Source organism: Dipodomys spectabilis, unplaced genomic scaffold (assembly GCF_019054845.1).
Source record: "Dipodomys spectabilis isolate Male_0828 unplaced genomic scaffold, ASM1905484v1 ptg000242l, whole genome shotgun sequence".
Classification (NCBI taxonomy): domain Eukaryota; kingdom Metazoa; phylum Chordata; class Mammalia; order Rodentia; family Heteromyidae; genus Dipodomys; species Dipodomys spectabilis.
Genome location: NW_024870919.1, coordinates 4842444 through 4858070, shown reverse-complemented (window position 1 = coordinate 4858070; position 15627 = coordinate 4842444).

Genomic DNA, 15627 nt, shown 5'->3' with positions numbered 1-15627 from the left:
TGACTTCTCAAAGCATAATGACAAAATTAGCCCACATTTCCAACTGTGTATTCCTTTCTTGTTTATTTTTTATTCCTTTCTTGTTTGTTTTTATTGAGACAAAATTATATTCTTCTAGTTGGCCAAAATTTCTGATCAGCTCACATAACTTGGGAGTTTAGTCCATGCGGTCCATTAAATATTAGATCATGTCATTTTCATGTTTTTTTTTCTTCTTTTTTTTCTATTTTTAAATTTATTATTTTTTATTGTGAAAAAATGTTACAGAGGGTTTAAAATTACCTGGGCAAGATAATGAGTACATTTCTGCGTCTTTCCATTTCCTAGCATGCTAGGGCAATGTCATTCTTTCTGATCGAGGAATAGAATTCCATTGTGTGTGTGTGTGTGTGTGTGTGTGTGTGTGTGTGTGTGTGTGTGTGTGTGTCACATTTTCTTGATCCATTCATCTACTGAGGGGTATCTGGTTTGGTTCCATATCTTAGCTATTAATGCTGCAATAAACATAGTTGTACCGGTAACTTAGTATGGTCTTGTGTGTGATCATTAGGGTAAATACCAAAAATTGGCGACTCCTGGATCATAGGGGAGCTCTAAGTGAGGTCTTAGAAAACATTATATCAAGTGAAGTAAGCCAAAACCAAAGAAACATTGGTCTTATGGTTTCCCTTATTTGCAATAACTATTATATGTCTGGGACAAGCATAAAAATTCAAAAGCTATGTACATACGACAAGATAAGATGCTGGTAAGCGAAATGAACCCGAAGATAGGGTTTATAATTATAATGTGTTTTTTTTTCTTATTATGTTTCTCCACCATTGCTTAACCCTTGTTTTCACTGTATTTAGGGTCGGTGCCCTGCATCTTGTGTACACCCTTCTCTAGCTTGGGGAGGGAAAGGAAAAAAAAAACAAAATAGATAAATAGTGATACAGGCTGACCCACTGTACCAATGAGATGCACAAGACACTATGTTGAAAAAGGGTATTTGCAATATAGGCAGGGAATAGGGGAAGGGATTAGAGGGGAGTGTAGTTTTGGAGGTGGGAGAGGATGGTAGGGGAAAAACAAAGGAGGAGGTAACGATATTTGATAGAAAATGTACTCATTAACTTGCTCATGTAACTATAACCCCTCTACACAGCATTTTTGTAACGAAAACCTCTTTTAAAAAACAGAAGATGTGCCGTGCACTGATGGCTCACTCCTATAATCTTAGCTACTCAGGATGGTGAGATCTGAGGATCACGGTTCAAAGACAGCCCAGGAAAGAAAGTCTGTGAGACTCTTATCTCCAATAAAACCACTAGAAAACCGATACTGGTGCTGTGGCTCAAGCAGTAGAGCACTCCCCTTGAGCTGAAGAGTGCAGGGAGCACGCCCAAGCCCAAGCCCCACGACCAACAAAAAAAAAACAAAAACAGAAGGTGTCATGTACACCAATTATAGTAGCCCACATCTGTAATCCCAGCTGATTGGGAAGCAGAAATGACAAGGATCTTGGTCTGAGGCCAGGCCAAAGAAATAACTGCCAAGACAGCCATCTCAACAAATGAGCTGCCCATAGTGTTTCACATCTGTAATCCTAGCTAATTATGTTTTGAGGCATAGGTAGCAAAGTCTCAGTCAATCTCAGATGTGACCAGGGCAAAAGTTCAAGACCTCAAGTAAATAAAATGGACTAGAAGTATCGCAAAGGTAGTTGAGATGCTTGGTGCTATACAGACAATGTCCTGTCTAGCAAGCAGAGAACCCCTGAACAGAACACTAGTAATATTAATTTCTTCCACCAAAAAAACTAAATAACTTTGTCCTATTTGAACATCTAATTTCAAGGCCACTGACAGATCAGAGATGGTGATATTATCTTACAAATTAGGTATTCAAAAGTGATGAAGTCTTCAGGTTTTGAAAAAATTGAAAAGGTAGGAAAATGCATGTGATTTTTGTTAGCTCCATAATTCTTGAAAACATAAAATGTACTCAAGTATTTAATATATATGCACATGTGTGCATATATCCATGTATGTATAAATGTGTGTATGTATGTACATACATATATGTGTATAGTTCATCTTTTCTGTGTAGCAAATGGTACAAAGAAATCTGTACAATCACTACTCAAAGACATGAATAGACAAAGAGAATGAGCAGAGAACTCATACTCAGGAATCTATGGTTAGCCCATAACCCTGAAAATCTTTTATATCAGTTTGCATGTATCAGTAACTGCAGTACAGGGACAATACGATGGCAATGAGATACCAGGCAGATGAAATGAGAAATGAGGGATACAAATGGTACAATATTCTTTCTGATGGGTAAGTAGAATTTCCTGTGTGGTGTGTGTGTGTGTGTGTGTGTGTGTGTGTGTGTGTGTGTGTGTGTGTGTGTGTGTGTGTATTGCAGTTACTTGATTCATTTCTCTCTTGAGGAGTATCAGGGCTGAATCAGTAAGCATGGTTGTGCTGAAACTGTTACTATATCCTGGCTTGTGATCTATCGGGTAAATGCCCAGGAGTAGAGTGTATAGGGGAGGAATGGATGAGAATTTTGAAAGGCTTGTCATTGATCAAGGTATATTGTACGCATAAACTGCTGTGTTTAATGATAACCGCTTGCTACTTAAAAAAATAATTAAAAAATCATGTTCCTAAAATGTTATGAAATTAGAAACAAAGCATGAGAATCTGCTCAGATAATATCTAGGGTCAATAGTCAATAAATCTTTTTGGGTTAGGATAAGTTTTAGAACAATACTAATGATACATATCATCTGAAGAAAATTTGATGATTTCCAACTATTTAAAATAATCATATTTGAAGATATGGCTCAAGTGGCAGAGTGGTACTTAGTGAACAAAGCTTTCAGATAATGAATTCAAGTCTCAATCTCGAACAAAAGTAAAAACAATCAGTATAATTCACGCACTTTCCTGGGCACTAGTACCTCATGCATTAATCCTACCTTAAATCAGAAGGCAGAGATCTGGGGATTTCAGTTCAATGTCAGCTTAAATAGGAACGTCTGTGAGACTCTCATCTCCAAATCACTGTCAAAGAAAGCTGGAAGTGGACTCATGGCTCCAGTGGTAGAATGCTAGCCTACAGCTAAAAGCTCAGGGGCAGAACCCAAGCCTTGAGTTCAAACCTTAGAATAGTGCATATACATACACAAAGAAAGTAAGTCACTCAATTTCTCAATCTTCCATTTCCCTAATTCTAATTCTAATCTTGGACAGAACCCTATTTCATATTCATCCTAATTCTAACTAGACTTGTTATTCGAAGATTTACTTTCAGTTTGACCCTAAACTTTCCATTTCCCTAAGGCTAACTCTAACTCTAACTCCAGCTGGAACTGAAACCTAACTTTCACTCTAATGATAGTCCAATTCTCATGTTTAAGAAAAAGACTCTAATTTTTAATCATTCTAATGGATACTCCAGTTTGCACTCTATAAATGTGTTTCAATTTGCCCTAATTCCCACAAATTCTCTGACTCTACCTCTGAAGTTATGTTGTTCCCTTACATGAAGTATTATATTGGTTTTCCTCAAATTCCCTTATCAGGAAACATATTGTAGTTTCCAATGATCCCACCTTTTCCTGAACCCCTGTACCCTAAAACAATGTCAGATTTACTTACCATCTAATCCATTACTTAACACTAACTCTCAAGCTAAACCTGTCTGGAAAACTCTCATTAATCATTACAAGAATGATCACTGAGAAATAAATATAATGATACTTCTCTAGTTGCTATTCAATCCCACATTTTTACTCCTACTTGTTAGTGAAAACTGAAATTTTTTTTTTGGTCAGGCATAGGGCTTGAACTCTGGGCTTGGGTGCTATCCCTCAGCTCTTCAACTCAATGAGCCCTCTACTGCTTGAGCCACAGCTACAATTCCAGGTTTTTGGGTGTTTAATTGGAGATAAAGAGTTCTTATGCACTTTGCTGCCAAGGGTGAGATCCAACTGCTGTCCTCAGATCTCAGTCTCTTGGGAGGATAGGATGACAGGCATTGAAAAGTATGTTTTGCTGGGTGCTAGTAGCTCATAGCTGTCATCCTAGGTACTCAGGAGGTGAGATCTGAGGATCACGGTTCAAAGCCAGACTGGGCAGGAAAGACCCTGAGACTCTTTTCTCCAACAAACCACCAGGAAACTGGAAGGGGTGCTGTGGCTTAAGTAGTAGAGTGCTTGCCTTGAGCTGAAGAGATCAGGGACATCACCCAGGCCCAGAATTCAAGCAAACAATGGAAAAAAAGAAAGAAAGTAAAACATTTTTGCTGCAAAGATGTGGAAGTGTATACGGGAGGGTGCTGTGATTGAGAGACCAGGTGCTGGCCTCACTTTACAGACATTTCTAAGAACTCCCCAAGTTTGCACCAGTTTGAAGCCACAGTAGAATGGATGGAGCCTTACCAAGAACTCAAGTCGTCGAGGCATATGGCAGGCAGGGAGTGTGCAATTGGGTGCAGGGGTGGGATTGTTGTGTTTGTATTCTCCCTAATGAAGAATGGATTTGGATGCTGGGTGTTAAAGTCTGAGGTAAAGGGTTACAAGAAGTTTGTGGCCTAATGAATTGGGTTTCCTCTGGGTATATGAAGATGGATGAAGTCTGGCACCTCCAGTCGCTCACAACTGTCATCCTAGCTACTCATAAAGCTGAGATGTAAAGACTACGGTTCAAAGCAGCTTGAGCAGGAAAGTCTGTGGGTGTTGATATCCAATGAACCACCAGAAAACACTGTGTCTCAAATTGTAGAGTGCTCATCTTCAGCTGAAGAGCTGAAGGCCAGCGCCATGACCCAGAGTTCGAACCCCATGACCAACAATAAACAAATTGGGTTGGCTGAGTTTACCACATTGAAGTGTGTATAGTAGAAAATTTCATGCTGGGTTATGAGACATTCCAGATAGGAGAGGCTCAATGCTGTATCTACAGTTAGTCTGAGTATGATAGTGCCATCTGCTCACTGGTTGGATGTGATCCTAATAGAAGGAGTTCATGGTATTGTTCTCAGGAACTGCTAAGGGCTTGGAATATCCGTGTGTGTGTGTGTGTGTGTGTGTAATTTTCCCTTGTCTTTTTCTGTCCCCTTCCTGGTTGCTGGTCTGCCTATTTCTGACCTCAGATGGTGCCCCTCCTTCACACCGACCTTGCCTTTAGCCCCCTATCAGGGTCTACAATGAGTCCTAAATTCCCACAAGCTTGTGTTCAAACTTTTCAGTGGTGCACAAGTCTGGCTGTCCCAATATTTGGCCGCCTCCAGGGGATTCTGGGTCAGTGATGCCAGCTGGCATAGGGTCTCCTCTGCCTGAGAGGGAGGGCCTCAGTCATGCGATGTACTATTCTTTTCCTCAGCTGGGTCTCTGACTGCACATCCCACTCAGCAGGCTGGCAGTGGAGTGGGGAATGGGGGATTGCTGGTGGCTCTGGCCACCTCGAGCTTGACAGCTGACTGAACGCTGCCCAAGCAAGTAGGACCTAGGGCTACATGGGAGGTGAGGCCAAGGTGGCTTGGAAGTATAGTTCAGTGTCTAGGAAATGTAAATGAACTTTATCACAGGACAGTCTATTTTCCGGCCCCATCTGGGCCTCTCAGGTTCTTCTAGAAAATTCCAGATGCTCAGAATACAGAGGCACAGACTTTAGATTCCAGGACCAGGGAACTGGGGGATGAGAGACTGGTATGGCTAATACCTCATTGTTTTGGGGTACTAGTGTTGACCTGGCTATGCACTCCCTTGTGTACTTTCTTAACCCATTGTTGGCCACACACTGGCCACTTGTGGTAGTATTGTGCAAGTGGCAGGAGTGGAAGTGAGGTCTAGGATGACCAAAATCAGGATTTATGGCTTTTGGGGGTGGCAAAGGATGTCTTTTAAAAAAAATCTCAGAGCTGGAACTCAGGGCCTAGGAAATTTCCCTGAGCTTCCTTTGCTCAAAGCTAACATTCTATCACTTGAACCAGAGCTCACCTTTCATCTTTTTTTAGTAGTTCAGTGGAGATAAGAGTCTCATGGACTTTCTTGCCTCTTCTGGCTTCAAGCTACCATCCTAAGATCTCAACCTCTTGAGTAGCTAGGATTGCTGGTATAAGCTACTGGCACCTGTTAAGGATGTTAGCGTGTGTGTGTGTGTGTGTGTGTGTGTGTGTGTGTGTGTGTGTGTGTTTACCGGGGCTTGAACTCAGAGCCTAGGTTCTATCCTTTAGATTGTTTTCACAAGGTTGGTGCTGTACCACTTGTAATATAGTAGCCCTGCTTCCCAGCTTTTTGGTGATTCATTGGAAATAAGAGTCTGCCCAGGCTAGCTTTTAATTTTGCTTGATCCTCAGGTCTCAGGCTTGAGTAGATAGGATGACAGGCATTAGCCACTGGTGCCCAGTTGATAATGGCCTTTCTCCACAGTGGACTGGGATCTCCTGAAAACTTTATTTTTTCTGTGCCAGTACCGGGACTTGAACTCAGGGTCTGGGTTCTGGTCTCTTAACTTTTTCCCTCAAGGCTGGTACTCTACCACTTGAGCCACAGCTCCATTTCTGGATTTTGGTAGTTTATTGGCCAGAAGAGTGTCACTAGCTTTCCTCCACTGAGCTGGCTTTGACCAACGATCCTTTATCTCAGAATTCTGAATAGCTAGGATTTACAGGGGTTGATCCACTGGAGGCATTGGGTGGAAACTTTTCTTAAGCAAGAGTTCTTCCCTGCATTTGCCCTGACTCCTCCATGCTAAGGGAGCCTGAGTATCAGAAGCTGTGAAAATTAGGCTTCCAGCCAAAAAATTGGCTGGGGTCTTTGGTAAAATGTCAAGCTAATCTTCCCCTGAGCCCCATTCTGTGACCCCAACCTCTGCCCTACCTGTGACTCAAGTACAAACTTTGACCCAGCCTTCAGTGTTCTGGCAGACTTGTCTGAGTCCACAGAACCTTCATTCCACCCACACCACCTGCTCTACACCACACCTCAGGCGCGTTACTCATGCTCTTTACCTTCTGCCTGAGGCCCTCTCTCCTGTTCCACATCTTAGAACTCCTGTAGAATTTTGGCACTGGTCATATCACCTCCTGGAACAAGTCTTTCCTTCCCTTCTCTCACATTTTTTTAATACTGAATTTGTGCAGTCTGAATATCAAATGCTCTATCTTGATGTGTGTGTGTGTGTGTGTGTGTGTGTGTGTGTGTGTGTGTGTGTGTGTGTGTGTGTATGTGTGTGTGTGCCAGTCCTGGGGTTTTAATAAATGGCCTGGATGTTAGCCCTGAGTATTTATACTCAAGGCTAGCATTCTACTACTTGTACCACAGCTCTGGGTTTTTTGGTGCTTAATTGGAGAAAAGAGTCTCATATAGACTTTCCTGCCTGCACAGGCTTGCAGTTATAATCTTCAGATCTCAACTTCCTGAGTGCTATTATTACAGGGGTGAGCCACCAGCACATGCCCTCTACCTCTTACCTATAACCTCAGCCCTCCTCTGAGTCTCAGAAGAGAATGTCTCACCAAGCTCACATTTTTTTTGCCAGTATTTTGTCTTGAACTCAGGGAGTAGGCATGTTCCTGAGCTGCTTTTGCTCAAGGGTACATTCTATCACTGAAGCCATAGTGACACTTTTGGCTTTTTCTCTTTATGTGGTACTTAGGAATCCAACCCAGTCCTTCATGCTTCCTTGGTAAGCACTCTACCACTAAGCCACATTCACAGCCCAAGGCTTACTTCTAACAGGACCTATGAGGGTGGGATTTATTGGCATACTCTTTTCAGCACAGAAATCACTGGCCATTTCATATCTTTGCCAGGATTTGGGACCAGAGTGAGACTCGACAATGAGGAATGATGAATGAGTGATAACCACCAGGCCCCAGAGATCTAAGGCTCACATCCTACAGAGAGATAGGGAATATGGAGCCAGAACCTTCCACAATTCCTACAACCTAGGAAGAGTGGTCTACCTGGAGGCAGTGGCTGGCTGCTAGATATCCCAATTGGACACCTCAGCCAGAACATAATGAACCCATTGCATATACCAGCCAAGGCAAGCCCTCTGTGCTTCAGTTATTAAATGGCAGAGAAGGATGCTTTGTTCAAGCTACTGGCTCAAACTTAGTACTCTCTGAGGGCTTGTCCCAGCTTGCCCAGGTTTGGGGTCTGGTCATGGGCAACCTGCTGAATGCCCATCATCCATACATCATCCATAAATACACAGAAATATGGAGTTACTGCCTTCTTATTTTCTTTGGAAGGTCTCAGGTTGAAATATGAGCCTAGGCCCTATCCCTGATCTCCTCTTTCTCAAGAGTAGCGCTCTGCCCTTGAGCCACAGCCCCAACCCATGGAGATATATTCCTGTGATCTCTTAGAAATAAGAGAGATGCAGACTTTCCTGCCCTGGCTGAATTCAAATTAGCAATCTCTACATCTCAGCCTCCTGAGGAGCTAGGATTATATACAGGAGCCACTGACACCTGGCTTTCTTTTTCTCTTATAGTTCTTTTTTAATCGTGACAATCTGAAATCTTCAGTGTCATTCCAATGGTTTGAATTTGAAGTTAACTTCCCAGGCCTGGAGTTCGAATCTCAGGACTGCCAAACACAAATAGAGGGAGATCCTGACAAACTCATTCCTATTTACATGAATGCTAATGGAATGTAATAAAAGTAATTAAGTTTGCAGTTAATTCATGATTCTATTTTAGAAAGCTACACAAAAATCATTGAGTTTATATATCCCATTCTAGCACCATGTTATGATTTCCCTAATGGAAGGATATTGATTAATTTTTAATTAATGCTTTTATAAGTATTCAACCATGATATTTCATTAAATGGAGATATAACTTAATAACTAATTATTGGTAACTAAATATATATATATAATTTAATAATATCCTCACATTCTCTCTCTTTCCATATACATATATATACAGCAATCTACACACACACACACACACACACACACACACACACACACATATAGGGCACTACTGTGGCTTGATAACATGTAACAGGTTTTCAGAACTTCCTGACAACCCAGTTTGCCAGAGGTTGATGTGCTAAGACTTTGACGCCATTTATGGATTGGACATTTTAGGCCATGAGTTGAAATCCCAGCATTGCCAAAATTTATTCATATAGTAAGAAGCCACTTTTCACACATTCTTTTTCCTGAAAAAAAGTCCTGGGTCTCAGTATGATGTATAATTCATATGCAAATATATCCTGTATGATAAGGTGTAATAAATGAAATATTATATGTGTAATAATACTAAATGAATGAGGGTAATAAACGTCATACTCCCTAAACTCATTTGTGTATTTTTTTCAGTGCCGGGGTACCAATTCATGGCCTTGGGAACTGGTCAGAATTTCTTGTCTTCAAAGACGGTGAGCTTCCCCTCCACCCACAGTGCCACAGAGATCCCCGATGCTGAGTTCAAATCCCAGGCCTGCCAGAAAAATGGTGCACATTCCAAGCCAGGGCATTATTTTATTTTATTATTATTTTTTTGCCAAGCACGGGGCTTGAACTCAGGTCTTGGAATCTCTGCCACACCTGGCCCTTGGATTCTAGCACCCAAGTTCAAATCTCAGGGTTGGAAAGAAATAAAATAAAAGGAAAAGGATAAAACAGAGAAATTCAAGAAGGTGGTTTTACTTTTTTTCCCTTTGCATTGTGACCATCCTGCGTGTAAATAACAAAGCCCAGAAAGTATACATAATATTGCATGCTGATGTTTGGCTGGCTATTAGAGTAGCCATAACCAAAACCATAACTTAGTCCTGGAGGTCGAATCCCAGGGCTGCCACTAAGTATTGTCAGGAGATTCTAAGAAACCCATTCCCATGTACATCCATAGGAATGGAATTTTATAAAAGTAACAAATATGTAGTTTGTGTATGAGTATACTATAAAATTATTCACAACAATTATACTACATTGACTGATTTTCAATTAATACTTTATTATGTATTCAACCATGATACTTAAAAGTGGAAGGAATAATTTGAATGTCAATAATGGTAATAATATATGTTATTTCATAATATACAGACACCTTTCTCTTGTTTTATACATATATATGTATATATGTGTGTGTGTATATATATGTATATACATATACATTTATGACAATCTACACATTTATCTGTTCATACACTTGTCACTCCTGGGCCTCAGTGGTATAATGATGGCTAGTACATACAAAGCCCTGGATTCGATTCCTCACTACCACATGCACATAAAAATCCAGAAGTTGTGCTCTTGCTCAAGCAGTCGAGCATTAGCTTTGAGCATAAAAGCTTAGGGCCTGTGCCTAAACTCTTGCTCAAGATCCAGGATGGGCATGAAAAAAGATTGAATATTGTGACTGCAACTCTATAAGGATAGGACTTCAAATACCTCATCACAGAGCAAGCTGGGAGTCTGGTGCTGACAGCTGCCATCTAACCTGACTTAGTCTGAGGTATACGACTGCAACTCAGCCCCACAGAACCAGATGCTGCTGGCTTGCTCACCCCTGTCATCCAAGATACTCAGGGGCTGAAATCTGACACTGGTGGGTTTAAAACCCAGCCCTCTCAGGATGTCTGTGAAACTCTGAGCTGTGGATCAAAGTGATAGATCTCTAGCCTTGAGCAAAAGATCTTAGGACAGTACCCCCAACATTTTAGTGCAATCCCTGTGGCTGAGTCCTCCCCCCCAAAATACCTCTCTGAATCATTAGATGTGAACTTTGTGCAGTTTGTGATGTGTTTCTGAAAGAATGGTGATACTGATGAAAGCACCCTATTACTAATGACAGCTTGTGGGATACATCTATGTGATGAGTCCTTCCTGGGGTGCTGGGGCCCTCATGGGGTACTGTGTGCTGAGTCCTGCACAGGATGCTATGGGCTGAGTCCTTCACAGGGTGAAATGTGCTGAGTCCTGCATTGGGTGCTCGGTGCTGAGTCTTCCAGAGCATGCTGTGTGCTGAGTTCTGTAAAGAGGATTATTTGGAGCCAGGCACCAGTTGCTCACGCCTGTAATCCTAACTACTCTGGAGACTGAGATTTGAGGATAGTGGTTCAAAACCAGCCCCGGCAGGAAAGTCGCTAAAAGTCTTATCTCCAATAAACCACCAGAGAACTGGAAGTGTCGCTGTAGCTCAAGTGGTAGAGCACTAGCCTTGAGCTGAAGAGCTGAAGGACAGAGTTCAAGCCCAGATTTCAAGCCCCATGACCCACAAAAAAAGAGTGTTATGTATATTGTCCTTCAAAGTGTGCATTCTTTCATCTTGTCCTTGTAAGAACTCCACAACTGACATGACTAAGCAGAAAAAAATATTGAGGCTAAGATCTGTCCCCAAAATTATGTATTACTGAAGATTAGTGAGTTGTCTACAGGAGACAATTGTTTTGTCTTGTTTTTTCTAATTCATGAAGTTGAATTCAGGTCCTAGACACTGACTCATACCTCTTGGGCTCATGGCTAGCACTCCACCTCATGGAGCCAAGGACCCCCTTGCAGCAGAGTGCCATAACTTAGGGTTATATAACCGAGGTCTGTCATCCTGCCTTCTCAAGAAGCAGAGATCTGGGTTCCAAACTATCCCTGACACAACAGGTACCATGAGACTATTATCTCCAATTAACCACTAAGAAACCTGAAGCAGAAGCTAGGTGCTTGTGGCTCATGCCGGTCATCCTTGCTACTCAGGAGGATGAGATCTAAGGATAATGGTTCAAAGCTAGCCTGGGCAGGAAAGTCCTTGAGACTCTTAGCTCCAATGAACCACCAGAAAACCGGAAGTGGCTCTGTGGTTCAAGTGGAAGAGCACAAGATTTGAGCTGAAGAGCTTAGGGACAGCACCCAGGCCCAGATTTCAACTCCTACAATGACAACAACAACAAAAAGGACAGAAACAAACTAACAAACTTGAAGTAGAGGGCTGAAAATGTGCCTTAGGGGTAGAGTGTTTTGCATATATGAAACCCTGGGCTTGATTTCTCAGAACCACATCACTAGGAAAAAGCCTGAAAGGGCTCTGTGGCTCAAGTGGAAGAGGGCAAACCTTGCACAAGAGAAACTAGGTACAGTGCTCATGTCTTGAGTTCAAGCTCCAGGACTAGTGTATGCACAAACACATGCATGTACACACACTCAAACACAGAGAAACAGCAGAAGTGAAGCTGTGGCAAGGTGGTAAAGCACTAGACTTCGGCTCTGAGCTCATGGTCAGCACCCAGACCCTATGTTCAACCCCAAAACCTAGCCACCCAGGGCCCAACTAGGAGAGGTCAAAGTTTTCAAAACCTGATGAGCTTCACCAGTCATACATGACAGGAAGCTTTGTGATATCCTACATGTGCTTGGATTTCCCAAGTTTCTGGAAACCTAGGAGAGGCATTATAGGCCCATCATTGCCAGCAATGAAATGTTTCAATATGTTCAGTGCCCTAGTTGTCTTCCTGAATGACTCCTGAATTATAGTGTGTACTGTATCTGAACACCGGAATATAGTCTCATAAAGGCAGGATAAGCGCACAGAACTTGGTCTGCCATGGGAGGTTGCAAAAATGAAGGTGTCCTGTTAAAACAGAGCACTGGGAAGAGAGATAGCTAAGGGTAAAAAGAGGTCTTTTTCTCCTGACCTTCAGAGCCTGCCCATACATCCTCACTAATTGGCCCAGATGGAGTTATTTGGTACACAGCTGTACAGAGTGAGGTATTTTGTGTTCCTGTCAAGACAATGCGGGAGAATTCCTCCAGCAGTCCTGGGATGCAGAGAAACCCTCAGGCTACATTGGGAGCAGTGAGGGGAGCCCTGGAACATGCAATACTATAAAAGCAGTCTCTGTGTTATGAACTCCTTGTATTGAATACAAGTTTCCTTGCTTGGTGCCATTCATCATCGCTACTCAGGAGTTTCACCTAGAGGAACACATCCACACATACACAAAGAAATTTAGGTACAGGTTTTTTTTTTGAGGGGGCATGTCCTGGAGTTGAACTATGAGCCTAGACCTGGTCCAAGAGTTCCTTTTGCTCAAGGGTACTGCACTAAGCTTGAGTCACAGCCCCACTTCTGGGTTTTTCTGTGATCTATTAGAAATAACATTGTCAAGGACTTTTTTACACTGGCTGGTTTCAAACTCAAATTCTCTACTTCCCAGCCTCCTGAGGAGCTGGGATTACAGTCAGCAGGCACTTTCACCTTCTTCCTTTTCTTCTTTGTTTTATAATCTGTACTGACTTCTTGATAGGGTCATTCCTATGGTTGGGACGTATATGTAAACTACCCAATGTTCTTTATTCCTGCTTTCTCTGAGAGTATTTTATCTCTTCATCTTACCCTCTGGTCACAGGGTTGAAGCCAAAAGTGAGAAATGAGTGTTACAGGATTTAGGAGTAAATGTCCACAGGACATGCCAGTTCTGTCACTTAGCATTGAGCTGCAGTGAATTTACTGTCTCACGATATGAGGAATGAAAGCTGGAGCGATCCTCATATAGTCTGCTTTGCTCCTTTTGCCTATAAAGTGAGCTAATAATTATGAGTGTTTTGTATCTCCAACCTTAAGTATCTAGGACACAGTAGAAGCATGTTCCTGTTTCCGTGTTTCTCTACTACCTCTCGAGATTTAGACTAAAGATTTGGGTGGAGCGGCTCCTAGGTGAATCTCTGAGGAAATCCACTTGAAGCCTCCTCAGGAGATCTCCATTCAAAACCAGCCCTAGCAGGAAAGGTTTATTGTCTCCAATAAACCACCAGAAAACCAGAAGTGGAGCAGTGGCCTAGAGGGTAGAGCTCCAGCTTTGAGAGAGAAAGCCAAGCAGGAGATACAGGCCAGACCTGGCAGGAAAGCTTGGGAGGCACTTATGTCCATTGAACAACCAGATGGCTGGAAGTGGAGCTGTGGCAGTGGTAGAACCTCAGTCATTGAAAAAACAGCTGAGGATTGCTGTTTAAACCTCAGTTTAAGCCATGGGATGGCCACAAAAGAAAATTCAAAAAGAGAAGGCCAAGTTTATGTATCAGTGTCCTACTTATTTACGTGTGTATATTACTTCCCTAAGTGCAAAGTGGCTGTATGCAAAACTTCTGCTTTTATTTACTGATTTATGTTTTAGATATGTTCATTGTACATACTGCATCATTCTCTTCATTTCAGCCCCATTGCTTTTCTCTTCCAGGGTTCTATGCCTGTTTGCTTATATGATGCACACTAAAGCTCTCAGGAGCTTTATTTACATTTTATTATGAGGCCAATGCAGGAGCAGTCACAAATCAGGCAGGGGAAGAAAAGATCAGAGTTCATAGAAATAAGCAGTATTGAGAAGATTATACTTGGGTACTCAAAATGGTAGCATATATATGTAAAAACTACCATTAAGAAAAAGAGGAGGGGGCTGGGAATGTGGATTAGTGGGAGAGTGCTTTCCTAGCGTGCAAGAGGCCCTGGGTTCGATTCCTCAGTAACACATACTCAGAAAAATTCAGAATTGGTGCTGTGGCTCAAGTAGCAGAGTGCTAGAGACAGTGTCCAGGCCTTGAGTTCCGCCCATGAAATGTGAAAGAGATAACTATGTAAGTAGTTAGGTAGGTAGGTAGGTAGGTAGGTAGGTAGGTAGGCAGGTAGGTAGGTTGGTACATAGATAGATAGATAGATACATAGATACATAGAAAGAAAGAAAGACAGAGAGAAAGACCGAAAGAAAGAAAAAAGACTCTCTATGCTTTACTAGCTCTCTCTGCTCTCTCTGACCCTCTCCCTCTCTTCTTTTCTAGCTCTCTCTGCTCTCTCTGACCCTCTCTCTCTGTTCTTTTCTAACTCTCTCTGCTCTCTCTGACCCTCTCTCTCTGTTCTTTTCTGCTCTCTCTGCTCTTTTCTAGCTCTCACTGCTCTATTCTAACTCTCTGCTACCTAGCTCTCTTGCTGCTCTTTTCTAGCTCTCTATATCTCTCACTGTTCTATTCTAGCTCTCTCTCTGCTCTTTTCTAGCTCTCTCTGTTCCTCTCTGCTCTCTCTGCTCTTTTTTACTCTCTCTGCTCTTTTCTAGCTCTTTTCTAGCTCTTTCTTCTCTTTCCCAGTTCTCTCTCCTTCCCAGGCCTTTCCCAGCCACGTGGAGTGCCAACATTGCCTGGTCCCAGCAGGTCTACTGCATAAACTTACCCCTTACCTGAAAAAAAAAGAAAAAAAGAAAAAAGGAAAGAAAAAGAAAGAAAGAAAGAAAAAAGGAAGGAAAGAAGGAAGGAAGGAAAGAAGGAAGGAAGGAAGGAAGGAAGGAAGGAAGGAAGGAAAAGGAAGGAAGGAAGGAAGGAAGGAAGGAAGGAAGGAAGGAAGGAAGGAAGGAAGGAAGGAAGGAAGGAAGGAAGGTCAAGAGATAGATAGATAGATAGATAGATAGATAGATAGATAGATAGATAGATAGATAGATAGATAGATAGATAGATGGATGGATGGATGGATGGATGGATAGATAGATAGATAGATAGATAGATAGATAGATAGATAGATAGATAGATAGATAGATAGATAGATAGATAGATAGATAGATAGATAGATAGATAGATAGATAGATAGAAAATGATAGATGAATCTGGTATTGGCCTTCAGAGGAAAGAAGGGAAC